Here is a 20,645-nt window from a genome sequence, read left to right on the forward strand (position 1 = left end):
TGATTTCTTACCAAAGCCAGGCAGGGCCTGCACCAGCGCCCAGCCACTCGGAGTCGGTGTCCCCGGGGACGCAGAGATGAAAAGGGCCCCCAAGAGGGGCGCTGTGACTTACCTCCGCCCGGGAGAGAGGGAGCTACAGAGGGGCTGCTGCCTCCTGGGCTTTTATAGGCCCCCCGCCAAGCCCACGGCTCAGCCCTTCTCTATATTTGGAAAGAGAGTGACCGACACCACAGGCCGAGAACCAGCTCCTTCCTCACGTTTTTTTTGGTCGTTGCCAAGGGACAGGTATATATAGAAATGAGCGGGATCCGTCACCATTTTCCAGCTGTGGAGGTTGGAAGTTTGAGATGCCTTTCTCTGAGCTTGGGGCTGGCACGGCCTCACCCGCGGGGATGTAAGTGGCCGTCTGGCTGCAGAGGGCCTGGTCCACAGGCGGCTGGCGCTTGGCGGTCAGGGCGAGCCGGGCCCTGAGGCCAGAGTGCAGCCCATCCCACCGCGTGGCAAAGGGGACGAAAACTTAAATCCTCTGGGAATTGTGAGCAAGACTTTTGTCACAACACAGGGCTGGGACAAGGCTGTGCGACGGTAGAGTTTGTGCCGGGAACAATACCAACAACAACACCCATAATAGTAACTCCTCCGTCACCTCCCCCCTGCTGCTTTCACCGTGTAACTTTCTGCCTTATTAGGATCATTTTTAACTTAATCCTTTTTGAAATCCCAGTAGGACCACCAAGTACATGAATTCCAGGGAGCTATTCTGGCCCCAGTATTCTCAGCAACAGCTGCTTAAGGACCCGCTGTTATTAAGATATATTACTAATCGGGGAGGACCAGCTGCTGGCCTGGGTGGGGGGCATGGGGGAGCAGTGGGGCCTGCAGAGAGGGGGGGCACAGGGGGCTGTCTGACACATGCTGGTGTTTCCAAATTGAGATTGGAAAAATAAAACCTCGGGACAAGAGTAAGGGTGTATTTGGGGCACCTGGACAGCTCAGTTGGTTGAGCGTCCGACTCTTGACTTCAGCTCAGGTCCTGATCTCATGGTTTGTGAGTTTGAGCCCCACGTCGGGCTCTGTGCTGACAGTGAGGAGCCTTCTTGGGATTCTCTCTCTGACCGTCCCCCCCCCCCCACCTCAAAATAAATAAACTTTAAAAGAAAAAAAGGGTAAGGGTATATTTGAAACTTTCACCCATTCTCCTTCTGTTTTTGTTTGTTTGTTCCTTCACCCCACCCACTTTTTCCCCCCTGGCCAAACCCTTGGGAGGGTGGCCAGGTGGGCATCCTGTGGTTAATTGTAGCCAGAACTGGGTGATCCCACTTGAGAACAGGAACTGCCACCTAACGACCCTCCCATCCTGAGCCCAGACAAGAGGCTGCGCAGAGAGGCGTGCAGTAGGGAAGGGGGAGCTGGGCCACGGTCCCCGTGATGAAGGGGCAATAATTAAACACCCACTGTATGCTGGTCCCTGTGTGGGTCACATCAGGAAGATTCAGAGGAAATGGCAAATGCAGGCTTAGGCTGAGTGGTTTCTATTCTACATGATGAGTCGTTGTTTTCAAGATTTGGGCAATTTCAGATCATAGCAATACATTTGAAAATGGCTGCCAGGGGCGCCTGGGTGGTGCAGTCGGTTAAGCGTCCGACTTCAGCCAGGTCACGATCTCGCGGTCCGTGAGTTCGAGCCCCGCGTCGGGCTCTGGGCTGATGGCTCGGAGCCTGGAGCCTGTTTCCGATTCTGTGTCTCCCTCTCTCTCTGCCCCTCCCCCGTTCATGCTCTGTCTCTCTCTGTCCCAAAAATAAATAAACGTTGAAAAAAAAAAATTAAAAAAAAAAAAAAAAGAAAATGGCTGCCATGCCAGAGAGCTGCTAACCCCCCTGCCTGCTGCACCAGCCAGCTGGGACGGCTGGGTTTCACTGCCCCTTCTCCTCCAGTTTGGACTGGGACCCCCGTCCCTAGAGCCCCACTTCCTCCGGGGAGAGAACACTGGCCTCCCAGTCTCTGGGCGTGCCCCGAAGGTCTGTAGTCTCCTTGGGGCTCGTCCTGCCTATTCGGTGACACCCTTTGATATCTGCTGGGCATCTCGGGAGGCCGGATTAGGATTAGGACCATCCCCTGTGAGACCAGGGATGTTAGGAAGCTTGGGGGTGCTGAGCACCTGTGACAGGGGCCTGGCGCCTCTGGGTGGTGGGTGGGCAGGGTGGGCCATGCTATTCCTTCTCAAGCACCCACGGTGCCTGGGAGGGACTTCATGGGACTTGAGGGTTTCCTTTTTGTAGCCACCCATGTACTCATCTCTCTGTCCGACCATGTCCGTACCCACCTCTGGAAACCGAGGGGCCGTGTTCTGTGCAGGATTCCTTCGAGTGCCCTGTAAACGAGCACCCATCACGTGGCCAAGCTCAGCACCCGCTCTGAAATGTCAGTGGCCTCCAACCCCAGCTTTTCCAGAATCACCCAGCCTTTCTCCCTTCTCCCCATCACGTTTGTGGTCATAGGATCTGAAGCGTCAGCTGAAAGACTGGACAGGCCATTTGCTAAACAAGCCCCTCTGCATGTGAGGACATGGAATGAGGGGGCGGGGGGCTTGCCCGAGGCCATGAGGAAGAGGACTCGAGTCCAGGATGGACTCAGCTCTCCAGGAGGAGCTCCCAGGAAGGCAGAAGTGACAGCACAGAAAACAGTGCCAGTGCAGAAAACAGGTTAAAAATTAGACATTAGAGGGGCACCCGGGTGGCTCAGTCGGTTGAGCGTCTGACTTGATTTCGGCTCAGGTCGTGGTCCCAGCCTGTGCTAGGCATGGAGCCTGCTTGGGATTCTCTCTCTCTCCCTCTGCCCCTCTCTCCCACTTGTGCTCTTTCTCTAAAAATAAATAAAATGAAAATAAAATCTGTTTAAATAAAAAAAAATTATGAAAAACTCTAGACATTAAGAATTAAAAGATCTGGTACTCTGGAAAAGCGTCTTTAGGAGAGGGAAGAGCCACGTGTGTGCATATGTGACGTCGGCAGGCTACGGTCGTAACAGGTCACCTTGTAAAGTGCAGGCCTTGGGCCTCACTTCTCTGAGCCTCTGTGTCCTCGTCTGTAAAACGGGGTTGAGGCCGCTGCCTCACAGACTACGTGTGTCCATTCAGTAGGATCTCAAACTATCAGACAGGCCGTGCCATGTGTTGGGCACATGGTAGACGTTTACACTCTCCCCTGTATCTGAAGGCTTCCAAGTAGTTAGTACAGCAAGACTGGTTTTCTTGATGACCCTGAGTAGATCATATTGAACATTTGTTTATTGAGATGAGGGGGAAAAGGACATATATAGTATGAATATTCTCTTGAAAGATGTCCATCCAAAGAGAGCGAAATCTTAAAGGGGAGAACCTCTCCCCGCATAAAGGGATGGCTTTCAGGGGCTAAGCTAATGGTCTGCAGGCATGGAGTCTCTCCTCTGACTGGGGAAGGGGGGAATCAGATGGCTCATTAGTATATTATTAGCCGGCTTTTTGGGAACAGGAGGAACCCTTGTTCCTTCAGCACTCACTCAGCTAGAGCTAATCCCCTCAGCCAGGGCAGAGAGCCACATTTATTCCTGGATGAGTTAGAAACCAAGTGCATTGTGTCTCAAGAATGCTTGGGAGGTAGTAATGAGGGCGGCTGGACTCCCCTTCCCCGAGCCTGGCCGTCTCCTCCTGAACCCTTGTCCTCTGCTGCTGTTTGATGCCCACCGTGCAAGGGGACCTGGGGCTCTAGCTTCACAGTGCAGTGCCGTCGAGGCCACTCTCTGCCAGAGCATGAAGTCAGCGTTTAGAGCAGATGCCTCCTAGATCAAGTGCTTTCTCCGTGTCCCGCTGTGGTGGGGATTAGGTGTCACTTCAAGCAAGGCACTCGGTCATGCTGAGCCAAGGCCGGTCCTGGCACTTGGAGGGAAGGATGGGGGTCCTGAGCCCATGCCCAGAGCCCCAGGTTGAAATTCAAGTGGGGGAGCGGGGGGCCCATAACTGTTCTTAAATCTAATTCAGCCAACACCCACTCTTTCTAGCTTTCTGGTAGGAAGATCTCCAAATGTACAGCTAAGTTCAAAGCCTCGTAAATGAACACCCGGGACTATAATGCTGCTGGGTTTGAAGCCAAATCCACGCTCCGAACTGCCTCACTGTGCACGTGGGAGGAGTTCAGGGACATGGATGGTTGGGGAGTTAGGACCTGAGCCAGGAGGAGGTTGTGAAGTGAACCAGAGCAAACTGCTTGAAAAGGTCAAACCTGAATCTATAAGTGAAGGGGGAGAGGTGTTAAAATGTGAGCAGATCAGGAGATAACTCCCACCCCGGAAAGCATAAGGAAAGAACCCACAGAGCACAGAGATGAGCAAGCAAGCCAGCCAGGGCAGGATTGGAAGTGGCCCGGCCGGCCAAGAGGGGATGATGAGCCCCATACCTGCTGTGCTGCTGTCACAAGCGTGCTCTAGATTCAGGTGATTGATGGGCCCTTGTGGTTGGGAGCACGGAGCATGACTGAAGCCGGGAAGAATGTCTTGAGCTGATGGGGAGAAGATGGGCATTCCAGCGGAAGGCACAGGCATGGCCCAGGGCCTTGCCAAGGGATTTGGGGATAGGAATAGAGAGTAATGCAGGGGTCAGAACAATGCCGTAGAGAGGGAAGCAAGTCAACTCGGCCGTGGGCTGCCTGTCAGGCGTGGAAGGCAAAATTCAAAGACCACCCAGAGCTTACCGATGGGATGCCAGGGAGAAAAAGTGGCGCGGTGGGAACAGAGAACCTGGAAGAAAGGTGGCTGGTTTGGGCCACGGCAGTTGGTGAAGATTTAAGGCATAGCCTTTAAATCGAAGGATAACACTGAATTTTTTCACTTTAAATTGTGGTTTTCAAGTTTAGCCGTACCTTAGAGTCACCCGGGGAGCTATTAAAAAAAAAAAAAAAAAAGATAAACAAAACCTTGCCATAAGCAATTGGAAGACCTGACCTCATATTGCAGAAAAGGCTCCGTGGCAAAAGAGAAAAGAAAACGCTAACACGTAAACTTAATGCGATATGCGCCAAAGCCTCACCATAGTAGTGAAAGACACACAAATGGATTTTCCTTGCTACCGGGTAGGATGATGCAACATCACAAAGATGCCAATTATGCCCAAGTTATTATAGAAGTTCATTACCATCCCAATAAAAATAGCAACATTTTTTTCTTTTCTGGAGCAAGATAGTTAATTCTAGATTCCTTATATGCGCAGTAGAGAAAACCCTGAGAAAAGAAGCCACAGGCAGGACATTCCCCCAGAAACCAAAACATACACCATAAAGTCTACATATTGAAAAGTGTCATTCTGGGGTGCCTGGGCGGCTCAGCCGGTTAAATGTCCGACTCTTGATTTGGGCTCAGGTCGTAATCTAACACTTCGTGAGTTCAAGCCCCACATCAGGCTCTGTGTTGGCAGTGGGGAACCTCTTGGGATTCTCTCTCTCTCTCTCTCTGCCCCTCTCCCACTCACACTGTCTCTGTCTCTCTGAAAGTAAATAAACTTAAAAAAAAAAAAAAAAGAAAGAAAGAAAAAGAAAAGTTTTTTCCTGTGGTGTCTGGGTGGCTCAGCTGGTTAAGCATCTGACTCTTGATTTCGGCTCAGGTCATGATGGTGCGGTTCGTGGGTTTGAGCCCCACAGCAGGCTCTGTCTGTACCGACATTGTGGAGCCTGCTTGGGATTCTGTCTCCCTCTCTTTCTGCCCCTCCTCTGCTCACGCTCTCTCTCTTTCAAAATAAATAAAAATTCGGGCTCTGGGCTGATGGCTCAGAGCCTGGAGCCTGTTTCCGATTCTGTGTCTCCCTCTCTCTCTGCCCCTCCCCCGTTGATGCTCTGTCTGTCTCTCTCTGTCTCAAAAATAAAAAAATAAAAAAATAAAAAGTTGAAAAAAAAATTAAAAAAAAAATGGGGCGCCTGGGTGGCGCAGTCGGTTAAGCGTTCGACTTCAGCCAGGTCACGATCTCGCGGTCCGTGAGTTCGAGCCCCGCGTCAGGCTCTGGGCTAATGGCTCAGAGCCTGGAGCCTGCTTCCGATTCTGTGTCTCCCTCTCTCTCTGCCCCTCCCCCATTCATGCTCTGTCTGTCTCTCTCTGTCTCAAAAATAAAAAAATAAAAAAATAAAACGTTGAAAAAAAACCAAAATAAATAAAAATAAACTTAAAAAAAAATAGAAAACTGTTTCCTGGTGCCTGAAGAGGCAGACAGACCACAGAAACATAGTAGAAAGGCCAGAGAAAGGCCCACATATATATGAAAATATGATTTAGGATGAAGGTGACATTTCAAGTCAGTGGAGCAAAGACAGAGTCTCTCTAATGAGTGTTGGAGGGACAACTGGATGGCCATTTGGGAAAAGATAAATTTGGATCCATACCCCATAGCACACACCAGATAAAATAACAAATGTATCAGATCCACATGTAAAGAAGTGAAGCAAGCACTAAGAAAACATGAGTGGAATCCTTTATACTCTGAGAATGGGGAAGGCCTACCACGCCTTAAAATTCAGAGCGGTAAAATAGAAAAAACAAAAACAAAAACAACAACAACCAGAAATTCAGCATCATAATAATTAAAACTTCACAAGTCAAAGAGCATCTGGGTGGCTCAGTCAGTTGAGTGTCTAACTCTTGATCTAAGCTTAGGTCTTGATCTTATGGTCGTAAGTTTAAGCCCCACATTGGGCTCCATGCTGGGCATGGGACCTTCTTGAAAAAAACCAAAAAAACAAAACACCTCACAAGTCAAAAGACAAAAAGTTAGCAGAGTCAAAAGACAAATGACAAATAAACAATAAAAAAAAAAAAAAAGGAAAAATAGGGGCGCCTGGGTGGCTCAGTCGGTTCAGCATCCGACTTTGGCTTAGGTTTTGACCTCACAGTTCATGGGTTCAAGCCCCATGTTGGGCTCTGTGCTGACAGCTCGTGCTCTGTCTCTCTCTCTCTCTCAATAATGAACATTTTTTTTAAAAAAAGGAGAAAGTGACAAACTGTAAGAAAATATTTGCAATTTAAATGGCAAAGGGCTATAACCTCCTTAATATATCAAAAATTTCTTCAAGTTGAGAAGAAAAAAAAAACCCTCAGAAACAAATAACAAACGAACAAGGGGACAATGCACAGAGAAAGATACACAGGTGGCATTTAAAGATAGGAAAAAAAAACGCCCGTCCTTATTTTAAGAGAAGCCTATAGGGGCGCCTGGGTGACGCAGTCGGTTAAGCGTCCGACTTCAGCCAGGTCACGATCTCGCGGTCCGTGAGTTCCAGCCCCGCGTCAGGCTCTGGGCTGATGGCTCGGAGCCTGGAGCCTGTTTCTGATTCTGTGTCTCCCTCTCTCTCTGCCCCTCCCCCGTTCATGCTCTGTCTCTCTCTGTCCCAAAAATAAATAAACGCTGAAAAAAAAAATAAATTCTAGCAGTCTAAGGGCGCCTGGGTGGCTCAGTCGGTTAAGCGTCCGACTTCAGCTCAGGCCGTGATCTCGCGGTTTGTGGGTTCGGGCCCCGCGTCGGGCTCTGTGCCGACAGCTCGGAGCCTGGAGCCTGCTTCGGATTCTGTGTCTCCCTCTCTCTCTGCCCCTCCCCCGTTCATGCTCTGTCTCTCTCTGTCCCAAAAATAAATAAACGTTGAAAAAAAAAAACATTTAAAAAAAAAGAGAAGCCTATATTGAAATTTCACTTTCTCGTCAGTGGGAGTGGAGAAAATCCAAATGCTGGACAACAGCGTCTCTTGAGGAGCTGTGATAAAACACGCACTCTCATGCTTTTCTGGAGGGTGAAAAAGCGTGCACTTGCTATGGAGGAGAATTTTTACACATTCACTGCATTGAATATGCAGTTTCTCTTTGGCCCAGCAGAACCACAGCTAAGAATCCACCCCAAAGATAGGAGTCCACAAATAGCAAACCATCGTAACCACCAGATTATTTATTGTGAACTGTTGATAACAGTAAAAGATTGAAAGTAGACCAAGGATTTATCTATGGGATGCTTATCCAGGAGGATGATTCAGCATCACAAAGATGCTGATTACGCAAAAAAAAAAAAAAAAAAAAAAAGAGTATCCACCAGGAACCAATAAAAATGGCTACTTTTGAGGGGGAATAGGGTCATGAGAACTTTGCCTTCTAATGTGGTTTTTGACTCTTGAACCATGTCAGTGGCTTATGTATTCAAAAACAATATTTTTTTTAAAAAGGAAGGAAAAAAAAACATTCCCAAAATTGAACACGAACAAAACGAATAAACCTAAACCTAAAGTGTATCAAGTTCGTAACATACCCACACACAGAAAAGGCTTCATTCCTGTCAATTCTGAAAAATACTCTGGATATTCTTAGGGAGATGTGTTCAAAGCATAAAAACAATCAATAGGCTTCTCCATAGGTTTATTGCAAGTTGTAACACCGGGTTAGAATATGGAACAGTTTAGATGTTTTTGGATAATGCAAATAACAAAATTTTCATAAAAAACAAGCATTGCACGGGGAACCAAGATTTCACTCTCTATGAGAAAAACGGCACAAGTGTAAAATGAAAAAAAAGGCGAGAAGAACCCAGGAATGTTCATTTGAATTGGACCTGTTAGTGTGAATCAGTTGGAGTGTCTGGAGGAATACTGACTGCGTTTGAATATCAACAGATTGTATAGGAGATAGTCAGTGAGTCCTGAAGTAGGATAAGACCAGGTGGAGGAGTGAGGGGATTCTTCTTTCCAGAAGAATGCCACTAGCAGACCAGACAGAATGAGAAAATGAGCAGTATCATTTTGCTACCTCCGTTGTCAGTGGTCAGAGCGGGGATCATCAATGACACTAAAACCACTGGGTCAAAGCGTTAGGGAGGAGGATATTTACCACCCTAACTGGGTGAGGAAACGGGGCACCGCAACCTGACATCCTCCCACGGGTGGTGCAGGATATCCTCCTTGAGATAGCCCGGCCAGGATGTCTAACCTGAACCTGACCAGGCCTCTGGACACAGCGTCGTGCCTTCAGAAAGTAGAGCGAGGAACAGAGGAGTGACCCCGTGAAGAAGAAATCACCAGTCAAATCCAGAATGTGACATTCCACAAGAAAAAAACTGGCCAAGAGTTCAAAATGTGTCGTTACTTTTTTAAAAGTTTATTTATTCATTTTGAGAGAGAGAGAGACAGAGAGAGAGCCAACATGGGAGGGGCAGAGAGAGAGAGAATCCCCAGCAGGGTCTGCACAATCAGCTCGGAGCCTGACATGGGCCTCAGTCCCACCACCCTGGGATCATGACCTGAGCTGAAATCAAGAGTCTGGCACTCAACCAACTGAGCCACCCAGGCACGTCCCAGGTCAACACTGTTATTTAAAAAAAATCTGCTTGAGGTTAAGAGAGACCACAGAGATAGAACCAGATCCAATACATGAACCTTGGTGGGATCCTAGACTGAAAAAAAGAAATGAAGGTGGGGAGAGAGGGAAGAAAGAACAGTCTGGAACAATTTGAAATGGCATTTGGGGACAAGCTGAGGAAATCTGAGCTCAACTGGCTATTAGATAGGAATTATTGTGAATTTTCTTAGGTGTAAAAATGGGATTGTCCTTCTATAAGGGGCTCCAGCCAGAAACATGAGTCCTCTAGGATACAGACCATGTCTCTAGTGCAATAATTCATTCTAGAAAAGCAGATTCTGGGGTTCTCAGGAAACAGAGTTATAATGAGTGAAGAGTACATTTAGAAATGATGTAGCAACCAGACCTTGTGGGAAAATGTTCCTTTCGTCCATATTTTTTTTCTGATAATAAAATTAACATTCATATAACAATCTTTATTTTATAAGAAAATATAAGATAATGAAGATAAATTATAATTTCCCCCACTGAGAATAATATCTGCTAGTATTATGTATTACTTCCAAGTATTTTTATATGCCTATCCATATTTGTCTTTTCAAAATAAAAAGGGGAGATGGTACATATTTTCTACTAAAGCAGCACATACTTACTGTAAAAATCAAATGATACTGTGCAAAAATGTATTTGTAATCAACTGTGCATTTACATCATGTTATTGTGGACATCCTTCCAGGTCAGGAAGTTTAATTTTTTTTAATTTATTTTTATTTTTTGAGAGAGAGCACACGAACGTGAGGGAGGGGCAGAGGGGGAGGGAGGGACAGAATCCCATGCAGGCTGCACCCTCAGTATGGAGCCCACCACAGAGCTCAGTCTCACAAACCGTGAGATCATGACCTGAGCCGAAATCAAGAGTCCAAAGTTCAACCAACTGAGCCACCCAGGCACCCTAATGTCAGAAACATTAATGTATACATTAAATATTATATATATATATATAATATTATATATAATTATATATATATTTTTAGTTTATTTATTTTGAGAGAGAGAGTGAGTAGGAGAGGGGCAGAGAGAGAGGGAGAGAAAGAATCCCAAGCAGGCTCTGCACTGTCAGCACAAAACCCAACACAGGACTCAAACCCATGAACCATGAGATCATGACCTGAGCCGAAATTGCAAGTTGGATGCTTAACCAGCTGAGCCACCCAGGCACCCCACGATGTCAGAAACTTTGCATCATCATTTTTAATTGTGCCATGCAATTCCGCTATGTAGATGTACCATAGTTAATGTAGTAAATCCCGTTTTAACAAATACAGTGACAAATATCCTTTATCTTTGAGCATTTATCTATTGCTGTAGGATACATTTCTAGAAGTAGGATTACTGAAATGCATTGCTTTTGGTTCATATAACCATGCCACTATACAAGTCTCCCAAAGGATCACATCCATTCACAACCCCCACCCCCACATGCACCCCTGCCTTCCTCCCTGTGTAAGGGTTATTTCCCCACACTTTGCCAACTCTGCGTATCATCACTCTAATTTGTGCCAGTTTATATATATATATAAAATATTTTTTTAAGAGAGAGAATGAGTGGCAGAGGGGCAGGCAGAGAGAAAGAGAAAGAGAGAGAGAAGGAGAGAGAGAGAGAGGCGGGGGGTGGGGGGAGGGAGAGTCCTAAGCAAGCTCCACGTTCAGCTCAGAGCCAGACTTGGGGCTCGATCCCACGACCCCGGGATCATGACCTGAGCCGAAATCAAGAGCTGGACTTTCAACTGACTGAGCCTCCCAAGTGCCCCCAATTTGTGCCAGGTTTACAGGTGAAAAATGTAACTTCCTGAGGTTTTCCCTTGCTTTTCCTCTGTTATGAGTGAGGCTGAACCTCCTCTACTTCTGGTCATTTGTAATTCTACTATAAATAGTTTTCATGTCCTGTGTCTTTTTTCTCTGTAGATGCTAATATTCTTTTATTTTAAGAACTCTCATATGTCAAGGATTTTGGTAATCTCTTGTGTATATTACCAATAACTTCCTCATTTGCTCCTTATCTCATCTGAGCCTCCCAGCAATCCCAGAGCAGGTGGAATTATCCCCACTTAATTGTTGTGGAAACTATGAGTCGGTGGCCATGTTTGGGTTTCCTTGCTCGGAGTGTGGTGTGTCCAGCTGTCCTACTGCTCCAACAGGGTCCTGATGGCAAGTGACGTTTCTCCTCGACATGTCAAGATGTCTTAAACATATGGTCCTCGGTTTCCTCTTCTGTAAAAAGAAAAACATGGAGTTGGATCAAATGATCCCTTACATTCCCTTTAGCTCTGCTCTCTTTCGGTTCTGTGATTCAGAGCACAGGAGAGATCCACTGGGACGAAAGGCGTTGTCTGCATCCTCAAATCGTGTGTGGCATGTGGGAGGCAGCTGGGTTGTCTTTCTCCACGTACGAAGTGCAGGGTGAGTGTTCGTGACGGTGTGTTACCAAGAGCGTTTCCTTCCTGGACCTTTCCCGGGGCTGGAAGTGGGAACGTGACTCTGGCCCTGTCTCTCCCCAGTCAAAAGCAATTCAAAAACAGACGGCAACATCGATAGACTCCCGCATTTCTGTGTCATGGCGGGAGGTACTAGGTCAAGGTAGCTACTTCCTCTTCTCATGATCCCAGCAGACATCATCAGTGGATCACTACACACCATCTGAGCCAGGTCACAGCTTCGTAACCCTTAGAATTGTCTTACAGGAAGCAGCAACTATTTGCTTAAAATTGACACAGGGATAAACTAGTTGTCTTCCTGATACTAGGGCGTTTTTCCTAAAGATCTCTTTCTCTTTTTTTGTAATTTTTTTTTGTTTATTTCTTTTTGAGAGAGAGACAGAGTGCGGGGGGTGGGGGGGGCAGAGAGAGAGGGAGACACAGAATCCAAAGCAGGCTCCAGGCTCTGGGCTGTTAGGCCGGAGCCCAACACAGGGCTCAAACCGATGGACGTGAGATCATGACTTGAGCTGAAGTCACTCAACCAACTGAGCCACCTAGGCATCACAAAATTAAAACATGTTCGTTTAGGTGGGTTTAGAAAATACATCCTCAAAAGTAAGAAAATTTAAAGGGGCGCCTGGGTGGCACAGTCGGTTAAGCGTCCGACTTCAGCCAGGTCACGATCTTGCGGCCCGTGAGTTCGAGCCCCGCGTCAGGCTCTGGGCTGATGGCTCAGAGCCTGGAGCCTGTTTCCGATTCTGTGTCTCCCTCTCTCTCTGCCCCTCCCCCGTTCATGCTCTGTCTCTCTCTGTCCCAAAAATAAATAAATGTTGAAAAAAAAAATTAAAAAAAAATCCATAAACATATCATCATTGTTAATATCACTTTGGTATGTATTTGGGGGGTTTATACAAAAAATGAGATCAAACTTTTGCCCCTTACTTACCCGCCTGAAGTATATATGGGATATCTTTCATATCATTAAACATTAGTCAACCATTCCCTTTCAAGGGTCTGTGGTGCTCCCCTTAAGAATGTACGATGGTTTATCCCCTGTAGCTGGGTACCTTACAGATCCCCCTAGGCTGGGTCACCTAGGTTGCTTTTTGTGGTTTACAATTTCTATTATCTGCTGTTACAAAAATGTTGCAATGAACAGATCTTTGTGCATATCTATGGTTCTTTTCGTGGGTAAATGCATAAAGATGAAATTGCAGGCTTGCTTTAGAATGACAAATTGCTGGGGGTGCCTGGGTGGCTCAGTCGGTTAAGCATCCTACTTCGGCTCAGGTCATGATCTTGTGGTTTGTGAGTTCGAGCCCCGCCTCTGGCTCTGTGCTGACAGCTCGGAGGCTGGAGCCTGCTTGGGATTCTGTGTCTCCCTCTCTCTCTCTCTCTCTCTGCCCCTTCCCCGCTTGCACTCTGTCTCCTTCTCTCTCAAAAATAAATAAACATTAAAAAATATTATCAGAATGACAAATTGCCACCCGGAGAGACTGCCACACTTTTATAACCCACCAGTTCCATGAGACAGTCCACTTCTCCCTCACGCTCAGTGAGTAACGTTCTTTTTAGCATTTTGTCGAAATTGTCAAATCTGTCAAAAATTCTTCTTGTTAAATTTTCATTGTTTGATCACTAGTGATGCTTTTCTTTTTTTATTTTTATTTTTTTTTAAATGTTTTCTTTTTTTTTTTTTAATTTTTTTTTTTCAACGTTTATTTATTTTTGGGACAGAGAGAGACATAGCATGAATGGGGGAGGGGCAGAGAGAGAGGGAGACACAGAATCAGAAACAGGCTCCAGGCTCTGAGCCATCAGCCCAGAGCCCGACGCGGGGCTCGAACTCACGGACCGCGAGACTGTGACCTGGCTGAAGTCGGACGCTCAACCGACTGTGCCACCCAGGCGCCCCGCTTTTCTTTTTTTAAATGGCTGTTAACTATTTGATATTCTCCTTTTCTGAGCTGCCTCTTTATATCCTTTGCTCAGCTTTTCGGTGGGTGTTTATCTTCTGTTGCCTAACGGGTTTGTAAACATGTCTTATGTACTAGTGTTGGTAACTCTTTGTTACTTACGTTTTTTGATCAAGCCTAGCAGCGACTTACTCTATGCTTTCTGCCTTCAGAGCCATGTTTTACAAACATCCTCTACCATTTTAGGTAGCCTTTAATGCCGGCAAGTAACAAGGGCTCATTCAGAAGCTCCAGAAAAAGAAGGCGGGATGGGGAGGGTGGGCACTGTAAGAGCGGGTGGTGGTGAGATCTAAACCAGGAATCCCCAGGCACGCTGAAGCACTCTGGAAGTCTCCAGAGTCAGTTTGAACGGGGGAAGAAAATGTCAGCCCCTCTGCTTAGCTGCATATATGTTTCAAATTTGCATAGGGAAATAGAGCAAACATACGTAAGATACACACAACTATACACATTCAGTTTGTAGAACAATAACACAAATTCCCATGTACACATCACCCAGGCTAAAAATATCATTTATTTGCTATCTCAGCCTTTCAAATTTCCCGTTTTTGTCTTTTTTTTCCCCCCACGTGTTACCTCTGGCAACCATTGACAGGTGTATTCATGGAGTAGTATGTGCATATAATTTATAAATAGGTAAGGGTCATATGTTGGAGGATGCATTTTTTATTTAAAAAACTGTTACTCCAAAAGCTTTGAGATGGCTGCTCAAGGAACGGTCTCTCTTTTGGGGTTCCTGCTTGTCTCTGTCTTCCTGTCCCCTACTCTGCCCACAGGGCCCCTTTGGTCACTGCCTTGCATGCACGAAGCTGACCGGCTTAGTTACCTTCCTCTGTTCGAGTACCCAAGGGACGAGCTGAGCGGTCCAGCCTGTGAACTGGCCGCCCCCGGGCTGTAGCGCGTGTGACCGTGTGGTACAGCAGACCATCCACTGCCACCCTTAGGCGTGTGGGCAGGACACGCACCTTGTCACCTGGGGTAAACTTATCTCCAGTGGGATAGCTAACTACTCACAGGTATTGCCTCCCAGAGCCTTTATTATTAGTCTTTATTCCTGAATTCTTAATCTACCCACGCCCATTTTAATCGATTCCATTTAAGAATCTAACATTTTTCATTTCACTAAGTTCATTGAGTTCTGATACTAATTGTTAGGAATCGTCACCCATATACCACGTTTGTTACAAAGTTTTATAAAAGCATGTATCTGTTTCCATATTTCTACTTGTGATTTGATCTACCTGGTGAATGCTGTTTACACCCTGCACTTTTAAAATTTGATGGCTTGGTGATATGTCATAATATTGGAGAGGCAAGTCTTTTTCTTCTCTTTGCCATTATTTTTACCACCTTCTTGTACTTTCCTGTATAGCTTTTCCATATTTATTTTTCCAGATTAATTTCAGAATCTTTCTTGTTGAGCTTCCCAAAAATGCCTTTGGAACTTTTTAAAGTAAGGTTTATCGAGGCGTATGCGTGAGATCTATGTTGTGGATATGCCTAAATTATACGCTAACTGCCAGGCCCTTTTGAGGAAGGAAGGTGATCCTCTGTGGGGCTCCATGGCCCCACTTTCAGTCTTACCAGAGCCAGAGCTGCCCGGGAGACAGGCAAGTTCAGCCTCTCCCAGACCTACTTCATTACTTCAGCTATTCTCATCAGCCCCGGAAGACTGGAGGGCAACGTTCCTCAATCTTGTTTCAATTCAATTCTCCAAAATGCCCAAGGGGAAATACTGCATTTAGCCCTGATAAGGCCTCACAGGCTAACCAAACAGCGTATCTTTTTGCTTTTTGCTGTAATTACATCAACAGAGAAACCCTTGGCATCCTCTGTTGCAGAGAAGTTCTGACAGGGAGTGATCTATGTGTTTGATTAAAATTTGAAAAATGGAGCGATCCAACCATTATCAGAAAATGGAATTTGTTTACTTGAGAGACTCTTTCAAATTATGTGTTTGATGGAAGGAAAATTAATTACAGAGAGGGCTTCCTGGTTGTGGGAAGATGAATTACTTTATTAGTTTTTACTTTCCCTCTTCCTCCTGGGGAGAAACGAGGGGGCTCTGTGGCCTAGAGGGGGCGGAGGTCAACGCGTCGTGGAGCCGTTGTTCTCAAACCTTCATGTGAGTTACAAATCACCTGGAGGTCTCGTTAAATGCAGGTTTTTGATTCAGGAGCTCTGGAGGGGAGGCTGAGACCCTGTGTTTTCTAGTTAAGCCCCGGGGTGCCACGACACTGCTGGCCCAGGGCCACGCTTGGGTGAAAGGGCTGGGAGGTGGTTCTTGTATTGGTTTTACCACAAACCTGCAGAGGAGTCCCCACCCGGGCCTTTCCTCCCCCACACGACGAGGACCTGCTGGAAGGTCTGCGACACGTCCCATAGCCAGTTGGCATAAAGGCCTCAAGGCCATCGTGGAGACCTCGTGGCCCAGCGGACACAGCCCAGGGCTCTTGGTAGGACTGCTTGAGACCGGAAGGCCCGCACACATCCACAAGGTTCGGCTTTGGCATCATCTTCATGGAAAACGGCTGAAGGGCCGCCAACTGCAGACCCGCCCAGGAATACTTCAGATGGCTCGACTACATGGCCTGGTCCCCGGGTGCATCCCCTAAAAAGGGCCTTGACCGGCACGGGAATCATCAGAGCGGCCCCCAGCTTGACTGACAACGGCCAGCTGCTGCTCATGGCGAGCCAGCGAGGAACATGCCTGCTCCCTCCTTCCGCTGGTGGCCCGCGGTGTCCCGGGCCCAGGAAGCCTCCAGGAGCCTCTGAGCAAGCTTCTGTGCCTCACGCAGCCGGGCCGTCTCTGTGCAGTCCACTCCCCCCACCGCTTAACCAACTGAGCCACCCAGGCGCCCCATAGAGCTGAATACGTTTCAGATGTGCGTGTCATTGCCGGGCTCACGCTGTCCCTTTGAGCTTTGCCATCAGTAAGCACCCAGCTCCTGCCGGGGTGGGAGCTCCAGACGGACTGTGCCTTAGTCTTCCCTGTCCTCGCGGCGCTTGGCTTTGTGCTCAGTTATTCCTGCTGCGCAAAGAAAGCAACTAAGAGCAGGGTTGGGGGCAGTCTTTCCCATGTGGTCCAGCCCAAACACCGCCACTCCTGAGGGGGAAGGCAGGGAGGCTTGTGGGGGCCGTGCCACTCGAAACCCCGCGTGTCCTGGGCTGAGTGCAGACACGGACGCAGTCCACGTGCAACCTGGACACAGCGCACCTCTGTGACCAACGGTGTCGAGACCCCTTGCAAGGAAAACACCCAGTCGTAAACTTGACTTTTCACTGACTGCCTATTTGCTGATATTAAACAAAACACCCAAGCTTCTTTGTTTTGGTTTGTTTTTTAATTATTTTTTTAATGTTTATTTTTAAGAGAGAAAGACAGAGCATGAGTGGGGGAGGGGCAGACAGGGAGACACAGAATTCAAAGCGGGCTCCAGGCTCCGAGCTGTCACCACACAGCCCGATGCGGGGCTCGAACTCACAGACCATGAGATCATGACCTGAGCTGAAGTCAGATGCTTAACTGATTGAGCCATGCATCGCCCACCCCCCCCCACCCCACCCCCCCCCCCGGCCTCCAAACTTCTTTGGATGTGATGATGGCACTGTGGCTATGTTCTGCAAAGACAGAGTTGGCATCTTCCAGAGAGTCGCACCCATGGGGCACTGGGGTGGGTGGGGGTGGGTGCATGTCGCTGAAACCAGATCAGCCCTGCGGCGATAATGAAAGCAGCTTGGTGACGGGCGTTACCAAGTCCACTGAACTATTCCACGCTTGGATTGGCTTTTAAAACTCCCACCATAAAAGGAAAAAAGAAAATTCGTTTTCTTTCGATTAGACAGCCAGATATGTTCTCCTGAATTAGTACACAGGGTGCGTGACTTTTAAGACCGCCCCCCCCCCGCAATGAGGGGGTACATTAGAACCCGGACTCCTACGTGAACCAAAGCAACAATTACAGCGGGGGCTCTGTGCAGATGGGTCGGGCCAGGCTCTTGCTCTCAGCCCTTCCGTAGACTGTAGAGCCAGAGTCCCTGCCGTGCACAGAATGTGACGCCGGGCCTCTCCTCCAGCCTCTACCTGCCGTCCTCCCTGACTCCCCGAGCTACTGTGACGCCAGGCCCCTTGCTATTCTTGCTTCCCAAGCACACTCCGGGGTCAGGGCCCTTTTCCTGGGAGGTTCCCCCCAGGTACTCACACAGCTCGCTCTCAAGTTTCAGATGGTCACCCCCCCAAAGGACCGTCCATGACCAGTTAATGCCGCTCCTCCCCATCACTCTTCAAACTGTTACTTCTTTTCTTCACAGCACTCACTGACACCATTTAATACATCTGCTCATATTCCGTCTACTTCACTACAGATAAGGGGACTTCACAAGGCCTCCGTGCCCACCAGGTCCTTGAGAAAGGACCCCGTCACACCGCCTGCTCTTACCGTATAATCGTGCCCTGGTGTTCTTGTGTCGACCAAATGCCTCAAGTTTCTGGTTCGAGCCTTATGGGTTTTTTCCCAAGAAACTGGTCTCTAAATCTGAATGCCATTTAAGCAAGGAGGTGTGAGCAGTTCGTTAAGGCAGGACGACCAGACAGGCCCAGGAGGTACGTGCGTGCCAGTACGGGGAGGGGCTCAGAACACGCAGGGGCCTGCCACGAGACCACACACTTCAAGGCAGGCTCAAGTGGACCCATGACGGAGGGAAGGCAGGACACGCTTCTAACTAACCCACTTGTGGACACCGTCTGTCAAGCAAGGCCCAGACCCCCACGCTCACCAGGGCCAGAAGGAACGGCAGCCCCCACCCAGAGGCATGTTAGGCACGTGCTGTTCTCCTCGGCTTCTCGTGACTATGACATTATGACGTTGACCCAGGGCCAGCGGTGCCGTGAGCACTCCCAGGTCACAGGCAGGAAAAGAGGTCTCCGAAGGGTTAGCTCGGCGCGCACGGTCCGTGTTGAAACCAGATCTGGTTTCGGCGCCACGCGTTCCTGAGGAGCAAGACTGTGATGGTTCCGGGTGAGCTCGCAGGCTGCGTGCTCAGCGCGCGCCTTCCAGCGCCTGCCTGCAGGAGAGGCTCTGGACTACGTGTGTGCACGTGTGCACGTGTGCGTGACAGGGTCGGGGGAGCACGGACAGGACAGCTCAAGTTTGCCCTGAAAAGTATTTTGTCTCTGGCCAATCCGCCACCTAACCTTGGCGAGAACACTGGGCTAATTTCATTATTGACCAAAGTCAGCAATCAACAAATGTACAATAATAGGGGTGCCTGGGTGGCTCAGTCAGTTAAGTGTCCAGCTCTTGATTTCCGCTCAGGTCATGATCCCACAGTTCGTGGGTTCAAGCCCCACATCAGGCTCTGTGCTGACAGCGTGGAGCCTGCTTGGGATTCTCTCTCCCTCTTTCTCCGCCCCTCCCCCACTTGCTCTCTTTCTCTCAAAATAAATAAAAATAAACTTTAAAAAAAACACCAAAATATATATACAATAATATAAAAAAACTATAACAATTAAGAGTCACATGACAGCCAGGCATCATCTTGCTAGTCACCGTAGCAACACGCGGGGCTCGAACCCACGAACCGTGAGATCACGACCTGGGCTGAAGTCAGATGCTCAGCCTGGCTGAGCCACCCAGGTGCCCCTAAGAGATTTTAAATATTGATGATTCAAGGTAAATACATTCCAATGCTGTTTCTTGGTTTGGGAATAATGGTGATTTTTAAGTTACTCCCTCCAGTTTTTGTGTATATTCCAAATTTCCTTTACTGAGAATATAGTAAAATTGTGGAAGAAGAGCCAATAGACTTTAAAATACATCTTAGCAACGAATAACGAATGATGACCGCCTGAGTTCTGGAGGTGTTCAGGAACGCTTGGCTAAAGGGGTAACTGCATCCTGTTAGCAAATAGGAGGAGCCACCCATATCATTAAGAATAATGGGACTCTTGGGGTGCCTGGGTGGCTCAGTCGGTCGGGCGACTGACTTCGGCTCGGGTCATGATCTCACGGTTGATGAGTTCAAGCCCCATGTTGGGCTCTGTGCTGACAGCTCAGAACCTGGAGCCTGCTTCCGATTCTGTGTCTCCCTCTCTCTGCACCTCCCCTGCTCGTGCTCTGTCTCTGACTCTCAAGAAATAAATAAATGTTAATAAAAAAAAATTTTTTTAAAGAGTAATGGGACTCATGACTATGAGTAGAAAGTATAAACTCAGTGGATGAAAAATGCTCTGCGTGGGTGGCTGCTCTTTTAAAAGTAGCTCACGCATATTTAAATTGTACTATATGAAAAAAAGATATTGAGGGATTGTGGATGACTTCAAAAATTTAGTCTTTTTATGGACTTAAAGCAATAAAGGATATTTTAACTTTCTTATACTTTATTTTGTGACAGACAGCAAGTGGGGGAGGTGAAATCAAGAGTTGGATGCTTAACTGACTGAGGCACCCGGGCGCCCCAAAAGATACTTTAAAATAACTCACCTGCAATTCCAAGTCACTCTACTGCAGGGGGTACCTGGCTGGCTCAGTGGGTAGAGCATACGACTCTTGATCTCAGGGTCATGGGTTCAAGCCCCACGTTGGACACAGAGCTTACATAAACAACAACAACATCAAATCACTCTACTGGGTTCCCATTAGCCTCCAGCCCACGGGTGTTTTACTGTGGACTGACCAAATGGGTGTGTGTTCAGTGAATCTCGCCCCCTGGACCTCAGGTTACCAGCTGCCTCGCAGATAGCCGGGTGCATGAAGTAGTTCCGTGCATGCTGCACAGGCAGGATTCTTCTACTTTTCAAATAAACAACATCGTTTCTAAAAATACGAATTCCCTTGGAGAGCCCAG

At 47.8% G+C, this 20,645-nt stretch overlaps 1 protein-coding gene across 8 annotated transcripts in view; it reads left to right on the forward strand.

The window, feature by feature from the left end:
• ADPRM (ADP-ribose/CDP-alcohol diphosphatase, manganese dependent) overlaps positions 1-20,645 on the forward strand; it is a 578,681-nt gene that overhangs the window by 242,461 nt on the left and 315,575 nt on the right. The window lies entirely within an intron of this gene.

This window comes from Felis catus, chromosome E1 (assembly GCF_018350175.1).
Source record: "Felis catus isolate Fca126 chromosome E1, F.catus_Fca126_mat1.0, whole genome shotgun sequence".
Classification (NCBI taxonomy): domain Eukaryota; kingdom Metazoa; phylum Chordata; class Mammalia; order Carnivora; family Felidae; genus Felis; species Felis catus.